The 19,920-nt window shown below is 37.7% G+C and overlaps 1 long non-coding RNA gene across 2 annotated transcripts in view; it reads left to right on the top strand.

Annotated features, from left to right (window-relative positions):
• Window positions 1-19,920, top strand: part of LOC141571714 (uncharacterized) — a 226,762-nt gene that overhangs the window by 111,168 nt on the left and 95,674 nt on the right. Inside the window, exon 5 of one of the 2 annotated variants that reach the window (XR_012496750.1) lies at window positions 11,618-13,228. The exons of the other annotated variant lie outside the window; for it this stretch is intronic. This is a non-coding gene — a long non-coding RNA (uncharacterized LOC141571714). Of the gene's footprint in view, window positions 1-11,617; window positions 13,229-19,920 lie in introns of those variants that run through there. 2 annotated transcript variants of the gene reach the window in all.

Raw genomic sequence — 19,920 nt, 5'->3', positions numbered from 1 at the left:
CTGGTTGTTCTAATTACTTAGGAAATTACAAGGATTTTGGAAGCTATGAGCCAGGAGCAGGGATGAAACCAAATATATGTTTCTTATCATAATTCATAATATCACAAACAATAGCAGAAAATTAGAACTGACATGAAGGAGAATATTATGTCAATTAGAAATTTGAATATATAGTCATAAAAGAAAGGACTATATCAGGTTTTGAAAGCCTCATTCTACCGAATCCAAGGTGGTAAATCTTAGATTCTGGGGCACCCACTGCAGGCATTTGGAAGAAGTTGAGTAGTGGGTTGAAGTGAAATTCTCTGGAACATCAATGTTTGGATGAGCAGAGGAAGTAATGAGACTGAGGAGAAAATGTGAGAGCTCGAGAAGAACCAGATTCTTGAGACAAAAAATGTAGAAAATTTTCAGACATAAATAGTTAAGTGTATTAAATTCAGCAGAACACTTCAGGAAGCTAAGGACTGAAAATAAATCATTGCAGTAGGCACTGTGGAGGTCTTTGGTGGTATATCCACATAGCACTTCAATGCACCTCAAGTTCAAAGTCACAATGCTGAGTTTATCATCCTTCTCTCTGATCATCTCTTCCTCCTTCATTTTCTATTTTAATTTTTTGGCATCTAGCCACAAAGCTAGAAAGCTGAGAATAATTACATGCTCCTAGAACACCCACATCTACTCAATGTCATGCAGATTTCTATTCCTGGATATTTCTCAGATCCTACTCTTACATCCATCTGTGCTCTATAGCCATAATTCAGGCCCTCATTATCATTTGCCTGGACTACTATCATATGACCTCCTAAGCAGTCTCCTTGCCTCTGCTCTTGTTCCTATAAATCTGTATTGCTTATCTATGTTGCATAACAAATTATCCTAAAATTTTGTAACTTAAAACAAAAAATATTTATTATCTCCCAGACTTCCTATGGATCAGGAATTCGGGAGAAGCTTGGCTGTATGGTTCTGTTATAAAGTTGTAGTCAACATATTGGCTGACACTACAGTTGTCCGAGGCTTTGACTGAGTCTAGAGGATCTGCTTCCAAGGTGGCTCCGACACATGGTTCGTATTATATGTGTTGCAGTTGTTGGTAGGAGGCTTCAGTTCCTCCCCAAAGTGGCTTGAATCACCTCATGACCTGGTTCTTCAGCTTCCACTAGAGCAAGTGATCCAAGATGCCAAGGCAGAGGCAACATTTCCTTTTATGATCTAGCCACGGAAATCACCTGCCCCATACTCTGTTGATTATGCAAAGGCTTTTTGAGAGAGACCTAACAAGGGCATGAATAACAGAAAGTGTCGAGAGTTTAGCTAAGCTACTTCATGGTACTGGTGCCTCAGCATCCATTGTATTTGTCCATGTAGCCTGCAGGGATCTTAAATTGACACTAGCCCCCACACTCATGGCATGCCCAAGATGTCAGCCCACAGAGTCACAAGCAAATGAAACTTTCTACATGACTTCTCCAACAGCCCTCATGATCAACATTCTTCCTTGACTCTCAGAACCAGTATGCTTTATACACCCGTTAGATAAGACCCATGTGGGGTTTACAAAAACTCCACTCTTTTGGTTTAAATTAACCAATCCAACCCTAGCCTGGAAACTGCAAAACACTCCATTCATGGACCCTAATAAAGGCATGTGCTACACCTCTTGCCTCTCTGTCTGCACTCTGCCTTGACCTTCCTATGTGATCCCTCGAGGTGTGCCATGTACTTCCTCCTGGACCTGTGAGTGATAAACTTCTCTATTTTAATCTCTTTTGTAGTCTGTTGTCGAGCCTTGGTTCACCATCGAGCACCCTGTGCTCCACTTAATAAGTTAATTTAGCAAAGTCATAATGGAAGGTCAGGATCATGCAGGTCAACTTGGAGGCTGGCTGTCTATACATCCTCTTCACTGCCCTCAAAGTGATCTCTTAAACTTGTACTTGCCAATTTAAAGTGGAAGTGATGGCTGTACAGGGTGGATAGGGAGACTGCAAAATGGTGAAGGTTTGGCACAGTTGCAGAGAATAGGACAGGAAGCAGTAGATTACAGTAGACAAACAAAGAGATTTGCTGAATGACATTGCGAATTGAGCTAAAGACCATGAATCTGTAGTGACACCAACTTCATTGCTCAAAACATTTTCTTTGCAATGCTAAGTTTTCTAGCTGTAGGAGAATGGAGCACAGATTTGGGCATGATGTGGTGTTTGGAGTTTAATAGGAACATACAGTGTAAGAAGGTGAGTGCCTGGAAGTTGGGTTGCTGGTGAAGAAGTCAAGTCCTTTACTATGGCTCCCAGACTGAGTAGAAAAGCAAATGAGTTTAAGAAAAAAACTTATAAGTTGAGAGAAAATGGGGTGATCAGAAGAAAATGGAGTAATCAGTAGACCTAAATGAGACATATAACACCAAAAGTAGATTTAAAGGCATCAGCGAATTTGAAAAACTTCAAAGGGTAGGAGATGGGTCAGAGTGAGCATTGGAACTCGAGGTGTCACATGTGGAAAGGTTCTGGCTTATAACATGTCTGTGATGTGGCCATGGGTATAGGAGGCTAGAGGTTAGAGAAAGTAAAGTCCACTGGAATTCAGAAATTCAAAAACCTGAGAAGCTAGAGTGTTAGAAAGGTCATCTACATGGACATTGATAGATGTCAGTGTCATCTAATATGATAGAAGGACATGGGATAGAGAAGAAAGCTATGAGTGAGGTACTAAGATCTTGGATAAATGTCAAGTGGTTAGGAGGCGACAGCAATCAGGAGGGTAGAAGGCAGAGTAGTCAGATGCCATGTGGTCATTATGCAAAAATAGAGGAACGAGATTGTGAAAGCTATTGAGGAGCTGTGCGAATACTAATATCACCTTGTGATCTCACAGTCAGTTGATGACACTGTTATTTGCCTGGGTTCTGTGGATGTGCAACAAGGAGGAATTAACATCTTCCCTGAAGGTTTTCTAATGAGATGGTAACTTTGTGAAGAAGTCTACTTTTATTTAAGATAGAAGATAAGTTACCATTCTGTGAAGGTGTGTTTATGGGGTGTGTGTGTGTGTGTGTGTGAGTGTGTGTGTGTGTGTGTGTGTGTGTGTGTGTGTCTGAGAGTTTAATTACCATGAAACAGAAATTTCCAAGAGTATAATTGAAAAATTTGGAGAAAGGAAGGGAGTGGAAGGGTGGGCTGATGAAAAGGACACAACACTGAGATCTCTGAGGATCAGAGTATGGAAAAAGAGAGACGAGAAAAAGCTTGCATTTCAAACAATGACATGTGGGACACAATTTCATGCAAGGTGGAAATAACTGTCCTTGTGGTTTCAAATGAAATCTGGCATGAGGTTTTGGCAGAGACACAGCAGAACTGGCTTTGACATTGTGATTTTGTGACAATAGCATTTGAATAGGATCTCTCTCATCAAGGGGAGTCTGAAATGTTTCAAGCGAGTCTTAGAGGTGAGTCTCAGCTTCAGGGTCTAAAAGAAGAGAAAGTATTTACTGGAAGGTCAGGGAGTTGAAGAAGATTTCAGTCAATGGGGAAGGAGTGTGGGTTTAAATCTGAACATGGCCTGTAGTCTACCTAGTTAACAATGTTTATTGTATAATGTCAATTCCCCAGTTTTGATATTGTGCCAAACTACATGAGATTTTCCATTGGAGGAAGCTGAGTAAAGGGTACACAAGACCCTCTGCGTAATTTTTGCAATTTTCTGTGAGTTGAAATTATTTCAAAGTAAAATTTAACCAAAAGGGAGGATATAAAGTAGAGTCTAGAGGATCTTAGTCCTAAGAGGGAGAAAATGAAAAATAATACTCATTGTGAGACTCAATGGGAGGCGATGGGTGGTTGAGAGAAATGTCTTCTTGATTGTTTCCATGTGACTAGAAGGGTCCATTCAAATCTCTGTGGGTAGGGTACAGAGGAAGCTTATTCTGTGAATCTTATTAAATGTAGAACTAAAGCTCCTTGAGAACAAGGACTTTTTGACTCCTTGGGTGACTGCTGAATCTCCAGCACTTAGGATAGTCAGTATTTGGTGTATATAGCTGCTCTTTGGCTGAATGAATGAATAAATGATATCTTAAGAACGAATACAGTGGTCAAAGTTCTGAAGGGTTATTTATCTAATTTTTTAATATTTTCTTCAGTTTGTTTTCTGGAACTCAAACTTATCCAATAATACAGAGATGCCCTCTTTCTATGGGGCTGTAGAGCTCTTAACAAGCTCTCTGATAAAACTTCTATTTTCTTTTTAATAGAGATGTTCACACAAATATATGTAGAAACCTCTGCCTTAAACAACCTCTTAGCTCTTTAATGGGGCAGATAAAAATCATAACTACCACTTTTTGAGCACTTGTATCACTTGTCATTATAATAGATAATTACATACATCATTTTATTTAATTTTCCCAACAATCCTCTGCAGTTATTAGTTCTGCTTTACAAGTTAAGAAAAGGAGACATAGAAATGTTTTATGAAATATGGTCAAATGGCTAAAATTTGGAGGAGATTGTATTTAGATTTAGTCTGTTTTCAAAGCCTGGACTTAGAAGAACATATTTTTTCTATTAAGGTATAATGCACATCCAGAATAATTCACCACTTTTAGTGTCCAGTTTTGTGAGTTTTGACTAATGCATAGAGTAGGATAAATACCACTGCATTAAGATTAGAATATTTCCATCACTCCAAAAAGTTCTCTCATGTCCCTTTGTAGCCAACCACTGGCACACCAGCCCCCAGTAACTACTCATCTGAAAAGTAAACAACTCTTCTTAGATTTGTAATAGAAATGAGGTCACAAGGCAAACTACTGTCCTCAAAAATTGAAGAGACAGATGGATGGATAGAGAATCAACTTATCAGAGCAGAAATCTAGAGCAGACTAGGCATAGACTGGGAGAAAATATTTGTAAAAGAAACATCTGATAAAGGATTGTTATCCAGAATACAAACAACTCTTAAAACTCAACAATAAGCAAACAACTAATCCAATTAAAAATTGGACCAAAGACCTTAACAGACACCTCACCAAAAAAGATATACAGATGGCAAATAAGCATAGGAAAAGATGCTCCACATCAAATGTCATCAGGGTAATGCAAATTAAAACAACAATGAGGTACCACTACTGCCATGTTAGAATAGCTAAAATCCAGAACAGACAACACCAAATACTGGTGAAGATGTGGAGCAAAAGGAACTCTCATTCATTGCAGGTGGGAATGCAAAATGGTGCAGCCACTTTGGAAGACAGTTGATGATTTGTTGCAAAACTAAACAGACTCGCCACATGATCTAGCAATTACACTCCTTGATATTTACCAAAAATAGCTGAAAACTTATACCCACACAAAAATCTGCACACAGATACTTATTGAAGCTTTATATTAGTAACTGCCAAAACTTGGAAGCAACCAACATGTACTTCAGTAGGTGATTGGATAAATAAACTGTGGTACCTCCATATAATGGAGTATTGCTCTGTTGTTAAAAAGAAAATGAGCTATCAAGCCATAAAAAGACATGGAAAAACCATAGATGTATATTACTAAGTGAAAGAAGCCATTTTGAAAAGACTACATACTACATGATCTCAACTTTATGACATTCTGGAAAACGCAAAACTATGGCAACAGTGAAAATATCAGTAATTACTAGGGGAGAAGGAAAGGATGGATAGATGAAGCACAAAATTTTGTACGTCAGTGAAACTACTCTGTATGATATAATGGTGGATGCATGACATTACACACTTGTGAAAACCCATACAACACTGAGAGTGAACCCTAATGTAAACTATGGACTTTGAGAGATTATGATGTGTCAATGTAGGTTCATCAGTTGTAGCAAATGTACCATCCTGTTGGAGGACATTGATAATGGAGGAGGCTATGTAAGTGGGGTAAGGATTATATGGAAAATCTCTCTACTATCCATTTAATTTTTCTATGAACTCAAAACTGCTCTAAAAAATAAAGTCTATTTATAGAAATCCCTAAGCAAATCTAGACAAACAAACGAACAAATATACTACCCCACTATTCAAGAAGCAGTGGAACTTCATGGTTAAGAGCAAAGTCGCTGGTACCAGATGATCTGGATTTGGCCTTGACAGTGCTGTTTACTGGCTACAAAACTTTCCTAACTTCTCTGTGCCTCAGCCTTTTCATTTACATAAGAAGGTACTAAAATATTGTTGGTGATTACTATTGAGTGACTATCTGTGCACGGCTGAGAGTGATGTCATGTAAAGTTGACCTGTTATTATTATTTCCTTTATGATTGTGAAGAAAATTAAAGTGTGCAAAATAAGCAAAAACACCTGGTATACAGTAAATCCGTAGTAGATGGGCACTTCTAAATCTACCTTCCTGCAAATTGTGTCTTGGGCTCTGCTTTCAAGGGAACCTAGATTCAACCCACTATGTGACACCTACTATGTGCCATCACTGTGCCTTCATGAATGAGAAGCTAAAGAAATGAAAATCTAATAGAAATATTTAGTGTTCTACTCCAGACAAAGACACTGATTACAGAATGAAGTGCTGTCGTCTTAATTACAGCTTTTTTTTTTAAATACAAGACTCCATCTTTAAGACTTGACTTAAGCATTAATAGGTCACAACTCTATATTCAAAAAGAATAAGATACCTTCTATTAATAGAGTACAGCCTTTTTTTGGTACAAATATTTTTAAAAGTCCCAAATATAGCTTAGATGGATAGACATCAATACACTGGCAAATAGTAACCTTTCACTCAAAAAAGGTATGTTCATTCATAAAAGGTATGTTCACTCATAAAAGGTGTGACAGGCCAAACGGGCCTAGGAGAATGGGAGAATGCTAGTGTCTTTCCTTCCAAGCAATATACGTTCAAATCCCAGAATTTCTCCAAATTCTCAAATCACTGGTACTTGCTCAGTTAAATACTGTAGATTTGAATTTTATCTGAGAATGTTTCCATTTCTGTACGTCGTATTTTGTTTCTCCCCTGTTAAACAGCCAATGGGTCACTCGAAATGGCGAATAGAAATGTTTGTCAAGTACTGTATGTCAAATGACTCAGAGATTGTCAAGGGCTTAGAACAAGTTCTAAACTCGGGGGCCTGTGTTAGGGACGCTGGCACTGGGCAGGCAGTACATCACTAAGTCACAGAGCGCCTTGTCACTCAGCACTGCAGTTACGGGTCAGAGGAGTCCTGGGGGGAAGGGGGGGATGCTGCAAGGTTAATTATCAGCACAAACCTTCTGGCTTCCCAAGCAAATTGACCTGCATGGAAGGCTGAAAGCCTGGATAAAAACAGTGCAGAACATTTCACTGCTAGAATACACCTCTCCTTAGAGTCAAACTCTCAAGTTGCCCTTGCCCTGTAATCAACCCCGCTGCCTTCCTACTTAATGCTGCAGAATGAACTGACTCCCAGGGAGGTCAATGATGCCTGTTCTGTGGGAATCAAGTAGATGCCCAGCCTGAAGAAGTGCTTCCAGAAAACCACCCAGCCACTCAGTAAAGGAAGAAAAACTCGTATCTTCCATTGCAGCCACTGACATCTCTCTTTCCTGGCCCACATGGGGTGAGGCCTCTGTGTCCCAGTAGAACTAAGGGTCTTGTGGATCTGCCTCTATTTCTAATTTGGGGAACACTTGGTAGTTCAGAAGACAGAGTCCTGGTCTGGCAGGCTCAAGAGTATCTCCCTGTGATAGCTTCTTTCGGGTGGGCTCATCCATGAAGTGGGTAAGCTGAGTAGGGTCCCAGCCTGAGTAGGGTCCCCCATCTGTGCACCTGGCTTTGTCTGCCATCACTACCTGACTTTTCCCCTGACTGACATTCAACTCCTTTGTTGCCAGGGGCAATGTCACCTTGCTTCTCACACATTCTACCACCAGTACTGGCAGTTCTCACTATACAACTTGTGTTGGTGAACACTGTGTAAAGAGGCCCTACAGAGAGGACACATCGACCTGAAATCCAGCCCAGCTTCGCTAGCCAAAGGTGCTTCTATGTGGCAACATAACATCACCTTCAAAAAGCTTTATGGCCAGGGGTTCTTCATGAATTCAAATAACACCTTTACAAAAAAAATTTTATATGTGTGTGTGTGTGTGTATAGATATACATATATATGTATGTATATATAACACATTTACCTCTGCTTTGACTATCCTGCCAGGCCCTCCCCTCCTTACCAGACCCTGCTCCCAGCCCAGGCAGCCAGAGAGAGAGAGTCTGGTCTGTGGTCGGACCACCAGACTCCCCTATGACCACAGTTGCACCCCCCCATCCCAACATGGTAGAGAAAGGAGTCATGAAAACCCACCTCCAATAAATTTGTTTTGGATTTCTATTTTTATCCTATACTCACATTCTAACTTTGTCTCCTTTTATTTTTCTACCTTATTCAACACTATATTTTTCTACTTTATTAAACACTGCTAAACTATTATGGACAAAGATCTCAGATCTAGGCCCTATCCATAATAAAATCATGCATAAAATAGATATACTGCCCTAGAAATTCACTATTTGATGTTTCTGAGACGTTATATAAAAATTCATCTTTTCCACATTGCTAAACTTGGAGGCTGATTTATTAGAATTGAGTACAGTTTGAGGTTGACTATGAATCAAGCAGGTTCTTGAAAACCCAGATTGATTTTCCATAGAGAAAGAGACGATTTGGCACTACAAGGCCAATTGGACTAAACAAAATAAATTATAGGTTGTCTGATTTTTATTCATTTAAATGTAGAAAAATGTTACCAGCATTTGAAAAGGGAGAAATAATCTGGAAATAAAGAAATATGAAGAAAATAAAAAAATTGTAGGGGGAAAAGGGATGCATGGAATTCTCAGGACTTTAAATTCCTCTGTGATGGACTGGGGTCTTTTGACATACAAAGGAATTCTACCTAAAGTAAAGTAGGCTAACTTAACAACAACAACAAAGATAATTGTCATGTCTAACTATAAAAAGCCCCAATATATTGTAGGTCCCTTCACCCTGAAATCTTTTCCCAAGGTGTCCAAGCATGACCCAATGGAGCCAGATCACAGGTCTGTCTGTCCTTCTGCATCACACATCTTCCCACGTGCATCTGGGTTCACAGTCACCGAGGTGGATCACAGCTTACTGATGTGACATGATCTACTTCATCAGTTTTCTGGGTTCTCCCATTTTCTCTTGGGGTAAGGAATGGGCTCTGTGTATTGATTCCAATTCACAAAGAAAGAAATCGCCTGTGTTTCCACGCTGGGACTGACCTCACAATTGTTTACTCATCAGACTGAGTCGGCAGAACTCCAGCCTCCTTCTGTTGCTTGTTTGTATGGGACAGTCCAGAACGTCCTATTTTGACAAGATCATTACTCATGCTTTTTGTCTTCCTGATGTAAACTCTGCCAATTTAGTGACCATTTTTTGAGTTGGTACTGAGCACGGTTACACATTTTGGTACCAGCCCCTTATTCTCTTGTGCTTTTTGCCATAGCACGTTTTTAAAATTAGTGATCAATCTATTTCCCCTCCTTTATTTGTAGCAGGGCCAAACTTGAGCTTGTACTTTTGAGGTGATGTTAGAAAGAACAACAAGTCTCATGTAACCACTTGTGATTTAAACACACACACACACACACACACACACACACACACACACACACACACACTGAAAAGGAGCCAGATGTAGCTAGCATTTATCTCTCTGGAGTTAATAGGTTTCATAGATGATCTCAGCATGATGACATCTTACAAATAACACATTACCTCTGCCTTCCAAGACATTGCAGCTTTATGATTTATTTATCTAGCATTACCTCTCTCACCTGTTATTATTCCCTCTTTTGCGTTCCTGTCTATGAAGAAATTTCATTTTAAGACACGTGATGCATAAAATTAAGAGCAGCAACTTTCATTTTCTCTTTTATGAGCAGGTTAGAGGTATTTCAATGCCTGAGGCCAGATTTCCGAGCAAGGCATTGGGAGAACTAGAAAGGGAAGGACAAAGCCTAGCAGAGTGCCGGGAGTTGCAGTTTATGCACTGTCTCCTGAAAACTGCTGAGCAGGGCTCTGCACACGTCCTCCCTAGGCCTGAGCAGGGGGTGCATGTCAAGAGGTCAGACACTAGATGTTTTCCCAAGGAATAAATCTCCCCCTTCAGTTGGGTAACACAGGAAGGGTAGGGAGGATTTGATTCCTCTGTGGTAGAAATGGTTCTTTGATATGTCAGCAATAGGGAGTTGTTCAACTAAACTGTGGTCAATACACTTGATGGACTATAATGTGGGTTTTGAGAGTGAAAATTTAAAGACTATGAAGTAACCTGAGACGTGTGTATGAAAAAAATTACAGTATAAAAATCAGAATGCCCAATTTCATCAGCACTGTCATTGCAGCAAGTGAGAAGGAATATGGGGTGGAAAAAAAGAAATAGATGATTTTTTTTTACATGGGTGGAACTGGGTAGTGTTTCATTTTCATGTATTTCTAATATTTGTTAAAGTGAAATTACATTGCTTTTTAAAATGGAGCCTAGTCCTGAATGATTTTGAGCTGAGTCTTTAATGATTGTATCATTTAAATACTTTTTTTGTCATGTATTTGATAGAAAGGCAAGATCTTTGAGCAGTATAACTTCCTTCCTCTCCCTGTTTCTCTCTTTCTTTTAAATCTTCAGAATCTTCAGAAGATGAGTTTATGAGGTATCATAACTTAGAGAATTTATAAAAGAATCATTGAAGTACAAGTATAACAGATTAGACCTACTATATGAAACAAAGACCTTTCATGTTTTTCTAAATAGTATTAATTGTTAAAATAAATCACTTTTAGAAAAGGTTCAGATTTACAGAAAAAATTAGGAAGTATAGATTTTGATATATCTTGTAATCCTGTTACTAACACTTTATATTATTATGATATATTTGTTTCGAATATTGAACCGATATTTATAAATTATTATTAATTGAAGTCCATATTTTATTCATATTTCATTAGTTTTTACCTAGTGTTTCCTTTCTGTTCCAGGATCCTATCCAAGATATGACATGACATTTATTTATCATGTCTTCTTAGACTCTCATGGCTGTGATAATTTCTCCAATGTGCCTTGTTTTTGATCTTGGCTGTAACGAGGAGTATTGGTCAGATATTTTCTAGAATGCTCCTCAGTGGTGATTTGTCTGGGGTTATAGGTTTTTTCTTTTGTTTTGAAAAAAGCACGGAAGTAAAGTGCCATTTTCACCATATCATATTAAGGGTACATACTATAAGCATGACTTACACTGTTGATGTTGACCTTGATTATCTGGCAGAGACAGTGAAAGACCTTTCCAAAGCATTTCACGACTTGACTAGCTGCCAAAAAAAAAAAAAAAAAAAAAAAAAGATTTAAACAAATATAACAAAAATAAATAAATAAACTGAGAAACAAACATGGCAAGACTCTAATCTGTGACTCCTAGAATTTATTAAACAAGAAACATCACTCTTTATGTGGATCTCCCTTGTCTCTTCCCCATATACCCATGTGCCCCATTCCTCTCTGCCTTGACACTTATATTTGTTTCTATATTTCTTTTAGTGAGCTATTTCTATTTGTATTATTTCACAGATCCAGAACCACTCAGCACGCCAATGTTGACTGGTGTGCTGTGAAGATACAAGCCAAGTTTTTCTGTAAAGGTGGAGATTATGCATATAAAGACATCTTTCCTTTAGACTGACAGAATAATTACATTTCATAGTGTTGACAAGTCAAAAATGTGTAATGTGTTCTCAGTAATGAGTGCCAACCTTGCAGTGAAGGGAATTATCAAGGAACAAGTGCTTTTGAGCATCTCCACTTTCTGCCTCAGATTGTTATTTCTCCCCTATACCTGATCCACTGAACTTGCTTAGTAAAAATATTGAATGAATAACTGAATAGTTTAATAATGAATGGATGGGATGTTAAAAATGAAGTGTCCTATAGATACCGGTCATTTTCAGCCCTGCTGCAGGCCTTTCTAAGAAATGTACTTTATCCATAGTCTTTGCTTTGTAAAGACTTGACTCATTTCATGAGCTGCACCCTACAGATATACAGAGATTGGACAAGCCTGACCCAAGGACAGCCAATTCATAGACTTATCATCACCTACGCAGGGGCTGGCACATGGAGATGAGCTGAATCAGCTAGTCTTTCCCTTGCAAATTTAGAGTAAGAAACAAGGAATGAAATGTCAAGAAGCAACTGTGCTAGAGCTGTCAAATCACCAAACATTTGATTAAGCCAAAGCCACGTGCAAGATGAAGTTATGAAGTGGCATAGAAAAGAGAGAAAAAGATGGTTGGGAAAGAGTGACTTTGAGAGAGACTAAACCAGAGAGAGACCATGAGACGGAACATTAAAGAGACCAAGGTAGAGAGACCAGTGACTAAAACTAGGTAACATCTAGGGCTTTATGTCTTCTGATTCATTCTGATTTGTGAATACTTTCAAATAACACCCAACCCTCTTCCCTGAAGTCAAGTGAGTTTTTTTGTTCTTTTGGGTTCAAAGAGCATTACCTAAAACAGTAAGGTTGTGTAGGCCTCTGCCTCACGAACAACCTATTTGAAAATTTTCAAATTTGAATAACTTTCCTTGCAAGAAAATATTTTCAAAGTCCCCATAGTCAATGTTTCATTTTACTATTTCCCAAGAGATTTTTATACATAGTGCAGGAAAGAGGAAGAAAATGGAAACCAAACAGTGGCCTCCCCCCTCCTTTCTCAAGGCTAACCTGGAGCTCTTTACCCAGGTCATGCCCACACTTTCTTCTCCTTCAGGATGGAGCCCATCGCAAAAGCTCCGATGTCCAACCTTGCAAATGCACCTGGTTGTGCATAAATCTAGTTGCTCCTGAAAGTTACCGGGCTGCCATCCTTACTCATAGTATAGGCATGTATCTTTCACATCACTGATGATGTTTTTGCAAGATCAGTTATGTTATGTGCTTGTTGAGTAATAATAACATCATATTTGTTATTTTATAATTGTGCAAAAACATGACCAAGGAGCCTAGGAAAATATGCCACAAGTAGAATGTTATACACAGCATTAGATTTATAAAACAATAATTAAAAAGTGATTGCTATTCAAACTGGTGAAATCTTTAAAAATAGTTAAATAATTATGCTTCTCTTGAAGATAGTATCTGCTTCTTATCCATAATAATTTAAATGTTCCCTTTAGAGCACATGTATTGATACTTTCACGGTGTTCAACTTTCTAATTTGGGGTAAAAAAATAAAAATCAACTTACTTAAAAGTATAATTGTGAACTGTTCAATGAATTTTTGAAAGCAACTATTCTTTTTAGTAATGGACCTAGGTTGGCACTTTTTTATGCTTCATGAATTTGTTGAGTATAAAATTTGAAATATTTTATTAGGTCATATCTTTGCCTGAAAATTAGAATTACATAAGTGCTTTAGAATTAGATTTATATAGTTTTATCAATTATATAATTGAGTGGAATTAGAGTTTTTCTTAAGATTAGTAACATATCAGCAAATAGTGGCTAAGTATGGTTGATATTGAAATGGATTTTTAATTTAATTTTGCTTTTTAATTAAAGCCTAACCAAAGACCAGACCAAGATGTCAAACAGATGGAAAGAGGAACTGGTAAAACTAGATTATTAAGTTGATTTGCTTTTAATGTTTAGAGTTGAGGCTTCATTTAAATTGGAAAAGAATTTCATATTTTACTACTGAAATTTAAGGGTATTACTACAACTAAAAGAACAGAAAATTTACATGTTTCACTGGCATGATTCCTGGGATGGCTTGCAGTGCTAAGTAGAGCATTCACTCAAGATTGCACATGAATTAAAAAATATAGGAACACACAGAGGAAGGTAGGGTTGGGAGTGTGAACTTTGTAAATCATCAAAGCCAACAAATATTATGCATTCAATACTGTAATTACATATTCAGTTGTTCTCTTATAGAGGGATTGTGAACATTTAACTTGAGTTATTCCTTGACCCAATAACAGCTCAAACTCCTTTCATCCAGAGAATGACTTAGTCTACATTTGCTTTATTGCACAAAGATTGACAGAAACTTTATTTATAGGGAGCACACATCAACCTATGTATTTGAATTGGTGGGGTTATGCTTGTTGGGCATTGAAGTACTAAATATATAGATCCAGACCCCATAGTCCCTTTCTTACATACACACACAGACACACAGACACACACACATACATACACACACGCACACACACATGAGGTCTGACAATTAAGTTTGCTAACTCATCCTAGAGAAAGTGATACATACCTCATTGCTGAATATCACTATGGTCACCTTCAAAGTACTCCCCTTGGGAAGCTATGTACCAGTGCCTAGTCCACCCTTCAAAGCAATTTTGGAACTCTTTTTTTGGAATGGCCATCAGAGCTGTCGTTGTATTACCCTTGATGTCCTGAATGTCATCAAAATGTCTTCCTTTCAATATTTCCTTTATCTTTGGGTAAAAAAGAAGTCACTGGGGGCCAGATCAGGTGAGGAGGGAGCGTGTTCCAATACAGTTATTTGTTTACTGGCTAAAACTCCCTCACAGACAGTACCATGTGAGCTGGTGCATTGTCATGATGCAAGAGCCATGAATTGTTGGTGAAAAGTTCAGGTCATCTAACCTGTTCATGCAGCCTTTTCAGCACTTCCAAAGAGTAAACTTGGTTAACTGTTTGTCCAGTTGGTACAAATTCATAATGAATAATCCCTCACACCTCAAAAATGTTAGCAACATCATTGCAGCATGTTTGTGAACTCAATTGTCAGACCGTGTGTGTGTGTGTGTGTTTTCATATTACCAAAAGAAAACTCTGTCCTCAGCTTCTATACACACTCATTGTATTTGTATTTCCAAGTATTATAATTTATGTTTATCTCATCGGCACCATTTTAGAAGCTGTTCATGAATTAAAAGCATGTCTTCTCCTTTCCTTGGAAGTTGCCCATAGTGTTCGAGTTAATGTTGTGCCTACTGGGATGGTTCAGTGAACACTGTGGTCCCTGAAAGAATATGGGAAGAATAATAATTTTTCTGTATTAATTCAAATGGAGAGGTTGGTAATTTGTTTCTGTTCCTACTTTTTATAAAATTCATTATTTATGGCTCTCACATCCTGAGCGCCTTTTCTATTTTCATCATTTAATTCTTCTCATCATTCCCTCAAATAATAAAAGTGATGAAAATTATTATGAATAGTTCCGTGGAAAACAAGATAAAAAGCCTGGTGAAACTTTATTTTTGCACCAATGGCATTTGCATTTTCTTCTTTAATGCTTCTTCTACTTTTCCAGCAAAGTAGCTCCAAGTGGCAGGAGGTCATGAGCACAAACCCAGAACCCCCCAGTCTTGAGCTAGAATTCGAAGCAAGCTGTTAGAAGTTCAGCATTTCTTGAACGTCTCCTGTTTTATCTTATTCAGGTTTCTTTCTGCCTTACAATAGACATTCACCTTTGATTTCATATAGTTTCCTCTAAATCTTCATATAAATGGGAATATTCCTAAGAGACATGTCTTGTACTTCCTGTGAGCTGGCTGCAGACCCACATTGGTGTGTATACTCCAGTTTGAGAAATATGAGCTCACACTAGCAGAAAATAGGCTCTTTTGCTGTATTTTAGAGAATAAGCTACTTCACCTAGGATTTAAAGCAGTCATTACATGTGATTTAAATACATAAACAGAATTGTCAGTGTATGGCAATAATGAAAGCTTATGATTTAATTTTTATAGAGAAATATGTGATTCTTTGTTTTTGTAAACTTTGCCTAAAGGTTTATTAGAAATAATCATAATATTTTTAAAATCATCATAAAGGCAGTACTGTGGGTGGCTTAAAGGCAGGAGCTGGGATCAGTTTGTGGTCCTGACTTTACCCCTTACCTACCATATGACCTGTGCATGTCACTTTACCTCCTATGCTCGGTTTCCTCATCTATAATTGGGAACAATGATACTACTTACAATGTTGGGTTGCATGGATAATTTCATAAATATTTGTAAAGCCTTTTGAACATTATCTAGTGCTATGAAACTATTGGAAAATATTTGTATTATAATTGAAGTTGATCATATATTGACATTTGTTTTATTAAAGAGCCTGCATCAATGCAGGGTTAATTGAGAGGACTCAGAGGGTGGAACTCAGACCCTGCACTCTCCTCTGAGTTTGAACACCAAAAATTGACCTGTCATCCCCCTTCCCATCAAACTGTGACAACAGTTCACTGTCTGCTATCTCTCCTACCTCTCTGTCCCAAAAGATAAGGCATGGAGCCATTGGAAAGAGGCCATCCATCATGACATCACTTGATATAATTATTCTTTAGAAACTCAGTTCTCTGCCTGAGGTGGAAGTGTGCTGGGCAGGGCTGTCAGGAAACACAGCTGAACAGGCTTTGTCTTTCTGGCGCTGTCTTGTCTCTGCAGGTTATTATTCCAGGGTATACTCTTTTTGTTTGTTCCCACGTTTGGAATGGGAAATTTTAACCTTTTCAAAAAGACAATGATGAAGATGATCATTGACATTGACCTCAGAGACCAACTCTCAATGGAATCACTGGCAATTGATTGAGTTTCCATCACCTTCATCCTTTATTATCTTCTGGTGATATGGGTATTTTTTATTGTGCTAATAGCCTAGCAACCAGGCTTTGGGAACCCACGTTTATTTACACTGTTTACAATAAGCCCAGTTTTCAGCTGAATCTGTTCCCACTACAGCACGAAGATACTACTTAAAAATAAAAAGGGCCTCATTGTAGTTGTAAGAACACACAACAGAAATAGTTTTTATGCACAAGAGCAAAATGTAGGTATTGCATATGTAAAAGAAATATGAGAACAAAGCTCTGTTGATGATGTTTATACACCTGGACCTCTAAAAAGTGAGAAGAAACATGAACATACAGAGTCCAAATAGTCTACTGGCAGGAGAACAGGAATCTCATCTGAACACATCATCGTGGGGATTGTTTCTGTTCCCTGGTTGATTACCTGCCTGACGACTGCAAACTGCAAGCCAAGAGAGACCTCTCTTAAGAGTGCTTGAAGCACTTGTACTTTTCTTTCCTCTTGAGCTCAAATAGGTAGAAGCATAACAAAATATTTACAAAATGGTGGCTGAATGAAGCATCTATTAAAAAGGGAGATTAATGTACAAACTTTTGCTGCAGAGGATCAATGGTTATTAACATTATCAAAAACATGCATTTGTTTTGAACTGCCTGAAGTCGTAGGTTTCTATTGTCAAAAGTTAAGGTACACTGGAGGCAATGAGAGAGAAAAGAGTTGCTGAAATCAGGGACTTAGGGCTTGAAGAGGTGGGCATTTCAAGAGAGTGTTGAAACCAATATGTGGTAATGAGTAAAACCATTGACTTTATTGCCAGACAGACCAGGGTTCAAATCCCAGCTCTGCTACATAATGTGTAAGACTTTCCTATTTTCTTCCTGTGTTTGGTGTTCTGTGTAAAATGAGGAACTTTATAAAGCTGTTGTAATGTTTTAAAACATAATGTATACAAGGTTCCTGCATGATAGACTTTGAATAAATGATGCACATTTTTCAGCTGTTAATTGAAGAGGATTAAAGAATCATACACTCTGTGATTTGATTTAGTAACTGGAGATATAGGCTACATTTGGTGTAACTCTCCAGGATCAATTAATTAAGTAAGCATTTCTAAAATCTCTCCATGTGCCACATCCTTTGTGAGGTATTGCGACAGCGATAGGAAGAAGTCACAAGAGGCAAAGTTAAAACTTGTTGGCTTGTGTTCTCATGGGTTGTATCTGATATATTATCATAGTTATCATTCCTAACTTGTGGAGAATAATTAATGAATATTTATCGGGTATGCAAATGAACCAATGAATAAATGAATTTAAAATTTAAGATTTAGTTTCTGCTCTGAAAGAATCATGCAGCTCAGGAGAAAGAGATATGTGCACACAAGTAAGAGTAGGGAGAAAAACAAGGAAGGGCATTGTACCCCAGCTCCAAGATTCCAATCAAAATGTTGTTTTAGAAGCCTAACCCAGTACAGTGATGGTGCTTATGAATCCTTATGGGAGAGTCTGCTAAAATATCGAATCGACATATCCTGATTTATTAATGCCTATTACATCGTAAGCTCAGGGCTAGACAAAAGGAACACAGAAGTGAATGATGCTTAATTGGGGCTCTGGAGAAACATACAGTGTCCTAGAGCTGTTTTTATATTGTTACACTGGGGTAGACTTAAGCCTTACTGGATTGAGGCCTTTTTTCGTATTTTTCCAAGTGTGAACAAAATCATGTCATATGCCAAGATATGCTTAATGAGTGTGGTTGATAAAAACTAATTTGAGGAATACACCATATCAGGATGCTAGTCAGAGAAATATATGCTGATGGAGTTTAATAATGTTGAAATTACAGCTTTTCACATGTTCTAGTGAATTCTACATATTAAAGGTTAAATAGAAAGGGACACTTTTTATCTTTTCCTAAGAACTTTTTTTCTTTTCTTAATTATTAGTTACTATCACAACCCATTCACCATGATTCAGAACTCATCTATTTAGCATCTTCCTTTTGGTTGTCTCATTGGGCTCCAGCATCTATAGTACAAGTATACAGTAAAGGTGAGCAAAAGAGAAACTCAAATCAGTGATTTGTCAAATCTAATTGTCATTCGCTGTTATCCTCAAAGGTTATATACAGGGCAGAAAAGTGAAATTGTTAATCAACTTGATTGTATTTTGAATAATCAGAATTTGACTCTCCTGGGCCATTTGTTGATCTATCTATTTGCATTGTAGGCTATGTGACTCCACACTCACTTCTAACGGTGACCACAAGTCTAAGATGATCCATGCATTTCCTCTTCCCTGAACTCAAGTTATTTCAGGGATTAGTACATGACCCAATCAAAAGCCTGCAAGATTCCTTTCGGTCTCCTAGGAAAGATATCCTAGATCTTCCATAATAGAAATGAATCTAAAAGAATAAAGATTCCACTGCTGCTACTTCAGTTTAGCTGACACTGCAGTTAATATAGCTGAAGGCAGAGCTGAGGTTTTCATGGTATCATTTCAGGCATGAATAGAGACATGTTGAAGGCATCCCCTATACATAAAAATTTCAGTAATAACATTTTCTTTTTACCTAAGCCTTTTAGATGAGATTCTGTGTCACTTTCAACCAAGAATTTGTACAAATCTTAATTTATCAGAACTGTTCCAATCTTTGGTAACTTTTTTCTTTTCAGTTAAGACAATTAGTTAAGTGTTAGTTAAGCGTAAAACTCAGTATGCCTTAACTGTTATACTACTGTAAAAATTTTCATATAAAAGACTTTGCAACAAAAGTCCCCCACCTTTTTGCATATGTTTTTCTCTTTTTGGTACGAAAAATATTATTTCTTTATGTGTGGATATCAAAGATACTTTTGATCAGAATGGTTACTGAGGATTTGAGCATGATTGTAATCTAAAAATTTCCTGACAAGGAAGCTTCTGGGGAATGTGTAAATCAAGCTCCTGCAAGAATCCAGACAGTGTCTCTTCAGTGTCCCCCATGAATGCCATTTCTACAGGTCAATGCAGAAAATCACAATGCTTGAATGAGATGGAAAAAAAAAAAAAAGGTCTCAATCCTTTAATCTATTCTTAGTAGATCACTATCATTATCTGCAATCAGTTCTATGTATAATTAGAGGGTTTATTTTTGCATTACAAAAACTATCCCTAATTATGTGTTATTTGCAAAGTGCTGTAGATCTGCATTCATCTTTATGATGAAATGAGAGTTTTGTTCATCACTGTATTAATATCATTTCTACACTCTTTTTCTCTCCCCTAAATAGCCTGATTTAGTGACTGGTC

The sequence above is a fragment of the Rhinolophus sinicus genome, linkage group LG05 (genome assembly GCF_036562045.2).
Source record: "Rhinolophus sinicus isolate RSC01 linkage group LG05, ASM3656204v1, whole genome shotgun sequence".
In the NCBI taxonomy this organism is placed as follows: domain Eukaryota; kingdom Metazoa; phylum Chordata; class Mammalia; order Chiroptera; family Rhinolophidae; genus Rhinolophus; species Rhinolophus sinicus.
The sequence above is the reverse complement of the archived record's forward strand: the minus strand, read 5'-3'. Positions and strand labels throughout refer to the sequence as shown.